The following is a 15,093-nucleotide window of genomic DNA, read 5'->3' as shown; positions in this document are numbered from 1 at the left end:
TCTTCAACAGTAGCATTTGGGTGGAAATAAGTATTTGTCATCTTAGCAGTGGATGAATTGGCTCTCATTTTGCTAAGTTTTTTTAAGCTAACTGATGGATTCCCTTCAGTTATTTGGACCACGTTGATAACTGGTTTATCCGATCTGTAGGAAAGGAGCACACATTTGGTTTGGTCTTATTTTTTTAGATGGCTTTCGAGGAGTAATTATAAATTTAAAGACACTGTGATTTCTCAGCCTAAGTAAGAACCTTTCATTCTGATTCTTTTAGGGGCAGCTTTAAACTACAAGGCATTTCAGCCCGTGGTATCTAAATCGAGAAGGCACAATCAGTTGGTCATTGACGGGATGCTTTTCAAGCAACCCATTTCCAACAGTTTGCTCACTCTAACTGCAGGCGTGCACCTGATGAGTCTGGTAATGAGAGCTTCCACTGACTAGGGAAGCAGTAGCTGACACACGGTAATGGACTCTTCTTGCCTGCTCCCCCCCCCCAATTGTCTTCTTCAAATTAAAATTCACAGGGCTAGATAACATAGAGCCTAGCTGATTGACCAGAGAGTTGATGATGGTGATGATGATGATGATGATGATGATTTATTACCAACAACATGTGGGTATGTCCTAGCTGGAAAAATATTGCAAGGTCACACTGGTGGGTTGCTTTGTGTTGTGTGTGTGTGTTTTCTCTCTCCCATGTATATGTGTGTGTTTGTGTTTAAACAGAACCCAGAAATATTAACTGAGCTCTAACAGAGGGATGGTTGGGTTTTTGGAGCTTGTGGTTCTAACAGAATAGAGCTCTTTTCTCCTTCGGGGACACTCCCTACCCTAAACATTCCCTCTACATTATACAGCATCTCCTTTCTGGGCTGGAGCCAAGTAATCTTGTGATGGATAAGAGACTAACTGTGGCACACCAGAAAACAATTCTTGCAGCTCTGATTTTTATTATGATTTTTTTTTGACATTTGAACTTAGCTATTGTCTGAGGAGCTGGGTGGAGATTGCAGTGTGCCAGGCTGTTCTTTTTGGCATTTCCCCCAAACAGTGCTCATGCCCTGTGTTCTGGGAGGTGATTGCAGAAGCTCCCACTTCACTGCCCTTCCCTCCTTGGACTCGGCCCCATGCCATTGTCCACCCTGGATCAGTCAAGCTCAGTGAGGTTTTCAGGACAGTGTGGCTGTTGTTCACTTTTAAAATATGTACCAAGTGTATTCCTCGGTACTGGTTACTTCAAATACACCATGGTTGGCAGCAGTATAATTAAAAAATATTTGTAAAGTTACTTAGGGGGTTAGAATTCAGTGACTCTGTTCACTGTAACTTCATTGCAACTCGGATTTGTTTGTCCCAAGTTAAAAGTTATGGGTCAGTTATTTCTATGAATGCTCACCCCCCCCACCCTCCCCCCACCCCCCACCCCCGCCAGTTGTTGTTTTTTAAATCCCGACTACTCAGTAAAGCCCAAGAGGAGGATCCCCGGCTTACAGTGGTTTATTTGATAGACCTAAAATCTTATTTAAATGGTATATCAGGGTGCAAACAGTCGCTGATGTCAATGCATATATTGTCCAAATGGCGTAGGCTGGATTCCCTTTATTTTAAATTCACATCACAAAACCCAACAAATAAAGTTTCACTTAGAAAAGCACTATTAAAGTATCCTAAATTCGAAAACACTACAATTCTTATTGCAGAAGTCTGGCCAGAGGTTGCTGTTCAGGATTAGAACTTTCCACAGAAAGGTTTGCCTTGGGGACACCAGCGCTCCGAGGCCCCCATTCCACGGTGGCGGGGCGCTTCCTTTCGCCGTCCATCGCCTCCCCTCGCATTCCAGTGATTTGTGGGCATCAGGAAGGCTTCTTCCGAGTCCGCGGCGATTTGTGGGGCCCCAGGGCTGAGCTCCGCTACCTTCCATTGCCTTCTAAAGGCATTCTATTTTACTTAAAGCACAGTTTGCATAATAAAATTAAAAGGAGCCCATTCCCTCCCCCCAATATTGTCCCGTAAGGTCTTTTAGCCTGTTAATTCAGCCCCCAGAGCAGCCTTCAGAAGGCCAATTAGCATTGTTTTTCTATGGAAAAGAGGTAAGAAGGATTTAGGGCGAAGGGCAGAAGGTAAATGAAATGAGATGGAGGAAAAAGGAGGGAGAGTTGGAGAAAACTGGGGAAAGAAAAGGGACGAGAGAGAGAGAGCGAGCTGGGGGTGGGGTGGGGCTGGAGCGCGAGCGCGATAAACGCTGAGTCACCGTAACAGGTCATTGGGTAAACAGCAGCGAGAGGCTGCATCCTCGGGAAAATCGGGTGCAACTTGCACCCCATCTTCCAGGCCCTCCTTCCCACCCGCCTACAGCAGCGAGGACGCGGTGCTTGGCGCGGCCGGTCGCCTTTGTCACCGGCTCCCTGCGCGGCCGCGAGCTCCCGCGGCGGGCTTTGTTCCCGCGGAGGAGGGCAGGACCCCCTCTCCGCCTCCGCTGCGTCTCCGCCCTCCCCGAGCCAGGACGGTGGGGGTGGGGACAGGGGCGACGGGGACGAGGGGGAGCGTCGCGGTCGCCGCCGACTTGCGATTTCGTTCCTTCCCTCCTTTCCCTAATCGAGCTCTTCTCCCTCCGAGGCGGGTGAGCGGGCAGGGGACGCGCCTCTCCGACCCCTACTGTACGTGTGTGCGGTGCCTGTGTGTGGAGAGGCGTTGCGTTGGGTCCCACGCTCGAGGATTGCGGGAGCGGTTTGGGAAGCTGCGGGGCTCCTCAGGTCGGCGCCTGCTTGAAGCCCCAGATCCGTTCTCGAGGTGCTGCGGGGGCCGCGGGTGGGCGCTGCGGCCGAGCTCCGCTGCGCCGGGGCCGGGGTCCGGGGCTGAGCGCGGGCCGCGCGAGGATCCTCGCCGCCGAGGCCTGTGGCGGGGGACAAAGAGGCAGACACCCTGAGCAAGCGGACAGCCGGCGCGCACACACGCACGCGCACCCTGCGGGGTCCCTTCCCCGGGGAGCGGCCCTGAGGGCGCCCAGCCTGCCCGGTCAGCACCCGCTGCGCGGAGCCCAGGGCTCTGCGTTCTGGAAAGTTCGCTCCCCGTAGGGCCCGCGGCTCTCCTGTCGCCACTGCATTTAACAAGCAACGTGGGAACGAGGGTCACCCTCTCCCCAGGCCTCCCCCCCCCCAGGTGTGGGCAGATTGCAAGAGTTGCTGCTCTGTTATTGTTTGTCAAACAGGCCCCTTCTCTTGGGAGAGGGGCGAGGGGCATGTGGCGGATCCCGAGCCAGGATTACATTAATCAAAGCATTATTTCCCCAGAGAAGTCGAGCACAAATGAGAGTAAATCCTAATAAAATTGGATCGCGGAGAAATAGAACGCTTTAAGTCATCTGTGCCGCCTGATAAAATCTCGCATTTATAAGATGGGGGTTAAAAAAACAACAACCCGCACACCTCTGGCCTCGGCGGGCGGGCTGGGTCCTGACCGGTCCCCACCCAAACCTCACCTGCACCTCAGGAGTAAGAAATCGATGTGGACCAGCCGGGGTCGGGGTTTCGCACCATTAGGTGTCCTCGAGGGCGCTTCGGGCCCCGGGCGCGCGCCTGGGGTCTGTGCCCAGCCCAGCTCACAGTTCTGGGGGCTCTGGGCCGGGTTCCCCCCGCTCCCCCGACGGGTGTTGAGCGAGGACGTGAACTTGGTGCCTCCGGGAGCGAGGCCCGCGCTCGGCTCCCTCTCCCGCACTCCCCCACCTCTCGGGCAGGCGGCGTGGGGGGCGCGCGGAGCTCCGGCGCCGCGAGGCGGCCGCGGCCCGGGGCGGCGTCGCGGGCGGATCCCCCAGCTGGCGCCGCTCCCCCCCGCAGCCCGGGGTTCGCGGGGCCGGGCCCTCCACCCCTCTGGGCCAGGGGAGTGGGGTGCGTCTGGGGCGAGCGCTCCGGCAGCCGCGGGCAGAGCCCGCTGTCAAGCCTTCTGGCACTTTCGGGCCCTTCCCTGCCGAGTGGCGAGGGTGGCATTTCCTCCGCCGTAGCCGCAACCGCAAGGGTTAGGGAACTTCCCAACGCCCGGCGCGGGGCTGTGAGCGGAGGAAAAGAAGCCTCGCCGCCTCCAATCCCACAGTCACGGTCAGGTCAAGCCCACCGACCGAGAGGCCCCCTTCCCCGCGCACCCCGCGCTGCGCCCGCCGGGGACGCGGGGGTCGCGGGCTGCGGCGGGCCCTCGGAAGCGCCAAGTGTGAGGGCGCCCCCATCCGCTCCCGGGGAGGGGCCCCGGCCCCGGGCAGCCCCGTCGCTACCCCGGCTCGGCCCGGCCCAGTCTGAAGGGCCGCGAGGGAACGAGCTCCTGCGCCGTCCGCGCCACTCCTTCCCGCGCTCCGTGGCGGGCCCCACGCGGGGCGCGGACTCGCGCGCGCCCCCTGCAGGCGCGGCCCGGAGGCCTGCGCCGCGAGGTGGCCCGCGCACCTCTCCGGGTGACGCAGTCCCTCGCGCGGTCGTGGGCGGGCCCGCGTGGCTCTCCAGCGCCTCCGCGTCCGCACGTCCACGCCCGCCCGCGCGCTCCCGCACACGCGGCCCCGCCAGAGCCGTGTCTCCACGTGCGTTTTCCAAACGGGGGAGCTCCCAGTGGCGGTGAGAGAGGCGGACCGGGAGGGGAACCTGGAGAGAGGGATGGAGACGGGGCAAGGGGGGAGGGCAGCCGGCGTCCTGCGTCCTCGACCCCCCTCTTCCCACGGCGGCTCTAGGGCTCCGCTCCGGCCGCCTCTTGGGTCCGCGCCGAGCGTGGGATCCGCCCGGCTGTGCGGCCCGCCGGGCTCTCGCGCTGCCCCGCAGCCCCGGCCGCCCGCCGCGCCCGCCCGCCGTGCCCGCCGGCTCCCGAGCCCCGGCCGCCTCTGCGCCCCCGGGGGGCCGCCACCCTCCGCACGCGGGGGCTCCGCCGGGCGCCCGGGGCCGCCTCACCTCCCCGCGAGCGCGCCTCGGAGGGGGGCTGCGGGCCCTGCGGTCTGGCGAGCGGAGCGGCTTGGAGGAGGGTGCGTGCGCGTGTGTGCGTGTGAGTGCGGTGCGCGCGCAGGGCCGGGCAGGAGGCGTTGCGTGATGCGTTGGTGCAAACGTAACCTTGTCAGCCTTGAAATCTAAATCTGCCCCCGCAGAGTGTGTTTTGTATCTTGTTTCTCTACACACGCGTCTCCCTCTTTCGCCTTCTTCCCATCTGATTGCAGAGAGATCCCCCTTGTGGTCCGGGAATATTCAGGGACACCCTGACGCACGTGGGCGAGGGTAGGGCTGGAAGGGACCGTGGTCGCTGAGAAGTGTCACCCAGAGCGTTTTCATCATCCAGCCTGGGGTTCATCCCCAGGGAAGCCCCGCTTTAGGGAGTCGTGTATCTACTTCCTCTCTGCCTTTGCCTTAAAATATGGGTACACGGAGGTCGTTTGGCGTTTTGGACGCATAAAGAAGATGTAGGAACCAATCGCAAGTCAGTTTTGGGGGGGTCTGCCTGGCCGACGAGTTCTGGCCCTATTGTGTGCCGTTTTCCTCGGCCTCTCCGCGAATTCCTGGCTCCTTTCCAGTCATGGGGTATATTCCGAGGAAAGCAAAAGAAGCCCATACCTTTTCTTTCAGTTCTGAAACGACTCCCCTTTCCTCCATCCTGTGATTTCCATAATTTCATATAAAGCAGGGGCTGTCAATTATCTCTTGGGAGGAGGGAGAAAAACAGACTAGCAGAAGGAAACTTGGGCCAAATTAAATTCTTACTTTTTCAAAACATTACCCGGGGACTTCTTCCCTCTCCCAATCCCATCAAGTTTGTTCAACTCTCAAAGGGGAAAGGGGAAAGAGGGCCGAGAGAAGGGGGCTCACCATTTCTTGCCTTCCCTGAAGAGTTGAGCCCAATTGCCAAACCCTATTTCTGTTACCCTTGGTTTCACTGGATTCTAAAAAGAAACTTTACAAAAACTCGAAGCTCTTCCCTTTTTACCCTAGAATAGGCATTTGAACATTTTCAATGGATTTGGGAATACCTGTGGTAAATATTTTTTTGCTTCTTGGATCTACTTCATTTTAGATGGTTTTACTTTTGGCCATCGTGCTTTTTAGGTTCTCTTAGTCCGGATATAGGCTCTAAGCAGCATTTACGCAGGCTCACAGGTGACCTCCAGGGCTCTCATTACACAGGGTCTTGATACAGTTTCAAGTGCTCCTTTTTATAAGATAATTTATAGACAGCTACATTTTATTGAAGAATGGTAAAGTTAAAATATTAGTGTTTAGACTGATGACCTTTTGTTTTTAGAAGCACAGTTTAGCTCTTCTTTGAATCATCGATCGAACTGTTTACCCATAAGCCTTCCTCAGAGGAGGGGAAGGGCAGGGCATCACTTTCAATTTTTTAAGGCATAGTTTGACATAAAATTATATAACTAACTTTTTGGAAAACAGCAAATAACTAAACTATGTCTATAAATACCCCACCTTTGGGATTGTGGGGGGAAAAAAAGTCCACTAATTACTTTCATGCACAGCAGCACAGCAGCGCTCAGTTAACATTTAACTAAAATATTGTATGAGAATCCTCAGAAGCTCATCCTCACCCTTAAGTATAGTACAGTTTGGTAATATACTACACATATTTATACATGATGTAAATATACATATGCACAAGGGTAGATGTTTATGTACATAATGTAACAAAATATATACATGCCACAAATGAATACATTTGCATCTAACATGCCCATGTGCAATATAGCAAACTTCTATGATTAACAAACAATACATTTAATAACAGATTGTCTTAAAATAAGAGGAAGACTGAGAAAATCTTTATACATTTTTTAACTCATCGACATCTAGACTTAAGAACTTGGTCAGTATTATAGAGAGGATTCATTTGGGAAAAATTTTTCATAATTTCTTTGAAATCTGAATTGTTCTAAATGTAGATAACACCACAGAAATCAGTAAATAATACACCCATAGCATTAATATTTTAAGCATTCTATTGAAAAGTACTATTAACTTGTTTTTCAAAAAATAAAAGCAGCAGCATATTATATTTAAAATATAAACAATCTACCTAGTAAAATTAAAGTCAGGTACATATTTTTGTCTTTTCTTTTTATTCCAAATTTTTTTTCCTAAAATCTTAGAACAAAAATGAAATTCTGAATGCTTTAAAAAATAGAGCATTATTTTCCATTCTACTGTGAAGAAAACATTTTTAAGTAGTTAGTTTTATGGGCCCCTCTATATGCATTAAAAACTTTCACTAGGCTAGAGATAATTCAAAATGTAAAGGCAAAGTTGAAGCATATATTTATCCTTGAAATAATTTGTATAACATGGGATGGCATGTTACTTATTTGCTTCTTGTTAAATGGTGTTTTGGATGTTTGGATATTCAAAGGCCTTTTTTTTTTGGCTAAATTGAGAATTACAGTTAACATGAATACATTGGCATTCATTGGCAATGGTCCAAATGCTCATTTGCGGTGAGCAAATGTAAAGAAATGTTATACCTGAATTTTATACTTTAAAAGCTATGTGTCCTAGTTGATAAATGAAACAAATGATGAAGTTTTGAGTTGCTCTTGAAGACCACGATAGAAGGAGCTCTCTCATGTAATAAGAGTTATTTTTACTATTACAAAATATTTTGCTTTTTCATGTTCATCTAAATGTTTATTTCTTTGCTGTGAAACATATGCAATCCTTATGATGACATTTATTCCCACATGTAATTTATTGCTTATTTATTTCATAGAGAGTATTTAAAAGTCTGATGACTCATCTGTGGTGTCTAATATTAGTGATGATGTTTTAAAATAAAAATCAGTTTAGCTGAACTAGTTTTTGAGGTTTGTTTTTTAATCTCTTAAAAAGTTTGAAGTTAAAATGATGCAAATACCCCAAGTGTCAATTAAGAGAGAAAAAAAGAGACCATTTCTTGGAAAAAAGCAAAAACATTTTACTGGAGTTGAGGTTTAAAATCAAGTGCAAAAAGAACTTTGTCTTTTATTTAGAAAGTTTTCTATCTAAAGGTGTCATGTGATAGAAGGAGACACAGGCTCATGATTTAAAAAGAGCACAATGTCCATTCAAAAAAATTGGATGAAGAGTCATTCACTCTAAAAATGTAAAATAATCTTTTCTATAGATTTAATTAATGAAGTGGGAAAAGGACTATTTCAACGGGCTCAAGTTACACATGTAGAAAGATTTGTAAGAATAACAACTTAGGCATTTTGTATCTCAAGAAGAGGCAGAACTACAATCTAGCACAGCAAACTCCCCAGAATGTAGGCATCCAAGATTCCATTTAATTAAAAAATTTGGCAGTTAAAGAAAAGAAGGAGAAATGCTTATTAAATCAGGGCAACTATAAAATGTTGACAGATCTCAAATTTTGTATCCAACTAGGCTCTTAGGAAACTGCTAAAATGTTGGAGGGGTACAAGTTACTCTGTCAAGCCATTTTTCATAATGAATTACCTTTTCCATACTCTAAAATGTAAACTCCAACCAAATAGAGTAACCTTGGTTTTTCTTTTTACTCTCTTTCTTTCTGTGTTTTTTTTTTATAAGTCTGTAGGCAGTTGGGTGAAGCACTTGAGGAAGGTTCAGATAGACACCGAGGAGGATCTCAGATCTCCAACCCCTTTAGCAAACACACATCAAGGATACTGAGAACATCTGCGCTCCCTCAAAACATTTATTTTCTTTCCTCGTCCAACTACCAGCATCTTTTTAAAGAGAGAACCAGGCGATGTGTACCAAAGGCAACATAAATTGGAGTATTGAATTCATTATCTGGACAATTCAGCCATTGCTGCCCATGCTTATTCTTTGGCTACTAAAAACAAACAAACAAAAAACAACAACTTCTGAACCATAGAGATAGGCTGTTTATATTGATTACAGTCGTATGATATTGAGTAATTCTATTAAGATCTTGTTTAATTCCTCACTCTACCAGTGTTAACAGAGATGAATGGATACATACGCATCTACGTGTATAAAGTGAGGTGGAATTTTGAGGTCATGACATGGGTTAAAATATTTTGCTCAGATTTGAATAAAGGGAGTTGAGCCTAAGTTGCCAGGTTTTGCTGAGTACATTGGTTGAAGATGTCAGATAATTGTTCACCTTTCTATTTTGCCCCTTGAGAGGAGACACACGCACATATCATAAAATACTTTATTATTAAATAGTCCAGCTGGGAACACTGAAATTATTTACATTTAGCAATGGATTAGAAATGTTAACGTTATACATTTAAAGAATTAAGGTCTTAATCTCCTTGAAAGCTCTGACTTGGTAACGTTTGCCGAGTAAATCTTCAAGGGTGTATTAGGAAGGACAATTTTATCAGTGTTATTTGGGGAATTGAAAGGTACAGTCCTTTTACTTTCTGTGGGGATCAGTAAATGAGAGAATAAGAGAGGACAAGGTTGTGTATTTTAGGTGGTGATTAAGAACACAGAATATTTTAAAGTATTTGATAGAGTAGGCTAAGACTGAGGATGATTTGGATTTTGTCTACAGAATACTAGTAAACATTTATTACAGACAATTAAAAACACTTAGTTGCAAATACTATTGTAAGATGCCACTTAGAGGCTATATTAATAAACTTTCTCACAATTTTCTGGAAAATCATGTGACTGCATTTTGCATTCATGTAATTAAATAAGCTGAAGTATTATTCTAAGAAGTAAAGTATAAATACTCCTAGAACAAATAAAAATTATGCTAGATAAAATATTGCTAATTTCATTTTGCTATAATTTCAGGAGATAGTGGCCAAGTGCAAACTATGGACTAGCAATGCTTTATATTTATTTACAAGGTTGTTTCATTACATGAACAGAAACTATATTTCTAGAAGAATTGTAGAAAAAGTGTGATAATCTTTTGAAAGTTTAAATGATTCATAGTTCTAGGTACACATAAAAAGAGAAATAATAGCTTTAGTGTTTGCTGGCAGAGAAATTAAATGTATAGAAAGGTAGTCATGAAAAAATGAAAACAGGGTGTTTAACAACTGGGCACTTAGCCCTAAGATTGTTCTTTTGTTGGTTACAACTGTTATTCGTCCTTATGGTATTTTTTCCCTGAAAACATATTATAACATGTGACATGGTTACAGAATCCTTAATTATTCCTCACTCTAGACCTTTTTCAATAAAGTGATCGCCTCCATTGAAGATTTAAGGCAAAACAAAACAATAGACTTATCGTTAAGAAGTTTTCCCGCCATAAGAATTCAGATTTTTTCCTTGACTAGTACCTATGGGAATCTTGCTTTTGCTTTCTCGCTTGAGAGTTAGCGCCTGGTTCTCCATGCTGGCCGCTGAGCACGGTGGAGGCTGTCGCGAGGTAGTCATGTAATTTCTTTATCTTTCACCTGCAAATTACACGCATTATTTTGCAGCTCAAAATAAGCATTCCCAATGAGTTGCATTCAGTAAATGTCTTTCACAGCATTAGTACAGAACAGAGGTACAAAAGAATATTAATCTAATACATTCCAAAATTCAAATACTTGTGATTAATAAGCATTATTGTCTATAAATAAGGCCCTAATGATACTTTGGCAGTGTTGTAAACAGAAGAATCAGAGGCAATTATTGTCATTATTGTTCGGCAAGTGCTTCCCATGAATACCAAATGGGTACTGCTGTCCAGCTACTTGGCAAGTAAGGTTCCTATAAAGAAACAGATGTTGACCAATCAGGGCCGTCTACTATTAACTGCCCTGAGCCCAAGACACAGAATCCTTACAGAAAAAACAACACACACACAAAATGAAAACCCCGGAAGACATTAAGTACAGTTTAGATGAGTTTTTTTTTTTTGAAGAGGTCTTTGTTGTAAATATGAAATTACCTTGAACAGAATGCTGTTTCTGAATGGTGATTTTGGTGAACTGGATACATAAACAACCACTCTGGTAGCTGCAGCATGGCCACACTTGTGAGCTCCTAGGCCCAGTGTGACGAGCTGCCCTTGGAGTAAAATCAGTGGACAGCAAAAACTAACTTGCGTCAACGTGGATAACCCTTCCGAGACGAAAGAGCGTGGATCTGGCCACATTTTTATCTTTGCTCTCTTCTCCAGGCCACACAGAGCTCACTATTTCCTTTTAGGCCCTGTTCCAGCCCTGTGGTGGGGGGGGCAGCTGCAGTACAAGTTAAAGAAAATACCTCACGCTCACAGAAGCCTTGACACAGGCCCCTGGGCACACATTTCCTCTACTCTGTGGGTCTTAGAAGTCAGTGCAGGACCAGCTTTGGGTGTGTCCGTCAGCTGATTTTAGCTTGCGGGCAGTGCTGGTGGCAAGTTCAGTGGCCTTGGGTAACAGCTGAGTTGGTTTTGGGGAGAGGAAAAATAAAGCACGTTTCTAATACGCTTTCCTAAGAGTTAAGCACTGACTATGTTTGTTTTTTTATTTTTATATTTCTTCATGCCCAGCTTTACCCTTTAAAGATGGCATAGTTCTGCACAGTGGGGTTTGCTACAGCGTTGAATTGGTTTTATAGGGCATTGGGGAAACTGAGGAAGGAGGGCGGGTCGTGGAATGGGGGTGGGGTAGGGAGATGCTCTGAAGAAACACCGTCCTGGCCAGCGTGCTCTCAGGTTGCGCACGGCCAGTGTTCTTCATGGAGCCTGCGGAGAGCTGTCCCGCCAGAGGTGAGCGAGCCTCTGCAGTGTGGACGACCCTGCCAGAAACCTCTTTATTGTCATATTAAGTTTGCTGGGGTTTTCCCTTTTTACCCTCGTGGGATTGAAACCCAAGTTATTATGTTGTCCTCATGATAAACCGAGAGGGGCCCAGGGAGGTACCAACCTCTCAGGTTATAGTCCAGCTTCTTCTGAAAATGTCTCTGCCACACTCTACCTCTGCTTTGTCAAGGGTCAAGGTGGCCTCGCCCGGGGGTGCCGGTAGCTGGACTCCAAAGCCCTTGCTGACAAGAAGCAGTTTTGGGTGGAAGGCTGGGTCGTGGCACTCGCTTTTCTCTCTGCCGTTTTAAACTCCTCTGGATGGGATGGAGGGAGAATTGTCCACCTGAATTTCTCCACCTGTACCAATCTCTAAGTGTGGGGAGAGGGGGCAAGGTGAGCCCTTTCAAGCAAATCTTTTCTCATTTCCCAGTGTGATGACTGGACGGAGAATCTCCATAGCAACAGCAACCGAGATGACAACAGCCATAATAATAGCAATGATATAAATTGACTGAGGATGTATCACATACCAGGTAGCAAATCATGCACCTCACAGGCATCTTTGCATGTGAGCCTCGAAAAGCCCTCTGGAGTTCAGTTCTCCTCCAGGTGAGCAAACGAGGCCTCCAGAGGTAAAATTGCCTGCCCGTGATCACGTGGTGGTGGCATCAGGTTTTGAACTCAGGCCATGGTTTTTCAAGACCATGTCATTTTAATGACAGGGCTTTATTGATTTCCAGATTCTGGAGGAACCTGCCATTTTCCCCCCTTCTTGTAGTTCCCTAGAAATCACCCTTTGAGGGGCACCTGTGTGCCAGCTTGCAAAGCAGTCCTGTGAACTGAGACCACCATCCCATCTCAGATCAGAAATGGTTGGTGGAGGCTCCTACAGGCCCTTTGCATGTCCTTTATACAGTCATTTCTGCATCTTCCAACCCCACAGGGTGATGAGAATAGTTAGGGCTCAGCATCTTAACCCAAAATTATTACTACAATTTGGTTTGGATGGTTCATTAGCACTTAGACTTATTAGATAGTTATGATTAGGGTGTCAGAAAATGTGTGTGTACGTACAAACTCTCTTGAACTAAATAAAGGTATGATATTATGTCCATTTCTCTGTATGTGGACACTTGGGCAAGAATATAACCTATGGATGGGAGGCAGGGCTGCTAAACAAGCCTCTTATGGACTCAGGAGCTTATTCATGCCCAGGAACGCTGAGGAACACCCAGCCAGAGAGCCCTGGGGCCGTCTTGGCTAGTTCTGTCCCTCCCTGTGTTCGTTTTGCTCACAACTGAGCAAGGACTCTGTGGATGCCTCCCAGTGCCCAGGGGGATAGCCATGTCCTAAACTTGCTTGATGTCCTCAGCGTCCTTTGGGAAACGAGAACGCTGCTTCAGGTACGCCCAGTATACAGGGACGAGGCTGGACTCTGAGGCAGGCCACGCCCCTCCGGGGAAGGGTGTGAACCTGGCCATGGCTTTTCTGTGCTCTTCTCGGGTAGCAGGGTGTGGCTGTGCGCCTTTGTGCCCACGCTGGTTCCTGGCTGTAGCAAAAACACTAGATTTCATTCGGGTCCAGGAGGCAAAATAGCGATGGAGCTCTTGGAAACACTGGTACTCCACCAGCAGCAAAGTGCCCAAGTTTGAAAAATGTCGGTAATGATTTAATGAAATACCCATTGCTACCACCGGCCCCCAAAGGACAAAATGGTACTTGTAAAGGGCAGAGTGAAAATGTTAACTTGGTTTTCAGAAAATGACTTTCTCCTATTAATTCATTAATCTGTAGTCTGCCTCCTTCCAAGAAAGAATTCGAGGCAGTTTACCAAAATACGTGGTGGAAAGAAACCTATGTGGGAAAAATCAGCCAGGACACTGTTAGCGTAAACTAATGCATACCCTGAGGTGTATGGTATTCAGTTTGGAGATGTTAGGAAGTCCGATAAAATGGCAGGAGATTAGGTGTTTCCTTTTCCCTAGCAACAACAACAAAAAGTTGGAAAACGAGCTATCAAATCTATCTTACCTTTTATTTTAAAAGACATCATTCTTAAGAGGAACATGTGATTTGAAAATATTTCCAAAACATCTTTGATATATTTAATGCAGAAAAACATTCTGAGGGGGAATTTACAATATCATTCGTATTCACAATAAAAAGCTAATCTTGAGTCCTTTAGAAATTATATATTGGAGAAAGGGCATTATGATATTCTTTGACAATTTTTACTGCTAGCAATTGGCATTTTACTTCCCATAAGACAATTTGACTGTTTGCAAAATTATAGATCATCTTCTGCTTCTTCCCAGTAAATCCCAGGAAATCAATAAATGATGTATGTTTTACTGTTTCTTCGTCCTTTTTGTTTAGGTAGTCAAGAGGCAGATGATACATAGAACTCAGTAAAGGTCCTTAAATTTAGGAGTTTATAAATTATGCATTCTCAGTATAAGTAGCCGAGTGACTTGGTTGCCTCATTTACCCTCTTGTTTTTAGTTTTTCTCATCCATAAAATCAGGGTGTAGGATTAGTTGATCTTTAAGTTGGCTTCCAGCCATAAAATTTTGTGTTTTGAATTTTCTGTCATACATCCATTGATGTAAGCATGATTTTTATATCTAGTTATATTTCAATTGATAGAGAACTTGCATGTAAAAAAGAATACAGGGCATTGTATTATGCAGTGTAAATCAATAAAATGAAAATGCGTCCATTGACAACATTTGTATTTTCACCTATTACAGAGCTGTGCCATCTCTTTGAATACAGTACACTTTTATGCCCCATTAAAGCATGCTTGACATAGCTTTCAACTACTTGCAAATGCTGAGAAGTTGAAAAACATAACATTTACAAAAGATACATCTGGTGCATATTTATAAGACTTGGAATAAGGAATCATTTAAATACTGCTGAGCCATCTCCATATTAGGAGAAAAGTTATTCTATGTCCATATGTGAAATCAGTAGTAAAATACATGTAGGTTTAAATTTCTCTTGCACATTTTTTTTCAACTCTACATGTGTTAAAAATATGGTAATATTGATTAGGGATTAAATCATCCATTTGAGTAGTTGGAACTGTTTTCCCCCTGAATTTTATAGATTGCATCAAGTCTAGTTTGTTTTCAAAGGTGGTACATTTTAAAAGGGGTTGAAGTAGCATTTTATACTTACTTTTAGAAAATCTGCATTCTTGAGGTGCAGGCGTTCTTAACCCGGAGATCACAGACCTGTTAAATTTCCAGAGATGAGTTTTGGGGGCCCATGAGTCTCCTGAATTTACATGCTAACATTTCTGTGAGTAAACGTATATATATATTTTTTTCCTGGAAAGGCTTAACTCCTTTCGGTATCTCAAAGAGGTTTATGACCCCTTTTCAGTGTAAAGACTTGGAA

The 15,093-nt window shown here is 45.9% G+C and overlaps 1 long non-coding RNA gene across 3 annotated transcripts in view; it reads left to right on the top strand.

The window, feature by feature from the left end:
- The window catches only part of LOC101432510 (uncharacterized), a 126,936-nt gene that overhangs the window by 5,754 nt on the left and 106,089 nt on the right, over positions 1-15,093 (top strand). The window contains exon 1 of one of the 3 annotated variants that reach the window (XR_011646079.1): positions 4,455-4,592. The exons of 1 other annotated variant lie outside the window; for it this stretch is intronic. This is a non-coding gene — a long non-coding RNA (uncharacterized lncRNA). Of the gene's footprint in view, positions 1-4,454; positions 4,593-15,093 lie in introns of those variants that run through there. One more of the 3 variants, XR_011646078.1, reaches the window with a different exon arrangement.

The sequence above is a fragment of the Dasypus novemcinctus genome, chromosome 17 (genome assembly GCF_030445035.2).
Source record: "Dasypus novemcinctus isolate mDasNov1 chromosome 17, mDasNov1.1.hap2, whole genome shotgun sequence".
In the NCBI taxonomy this organism is placed as follows: Eukaryota; Metazoa; Chordata; class Mammalia; order Cingulata; family Dasypodidae; genus Dasypus; species Dasypus novemcinctus.
Note: the sequence above shows the minus strand (reverse complement) of the source record. Positions and strands in the feature narration are given on the sequence as shown.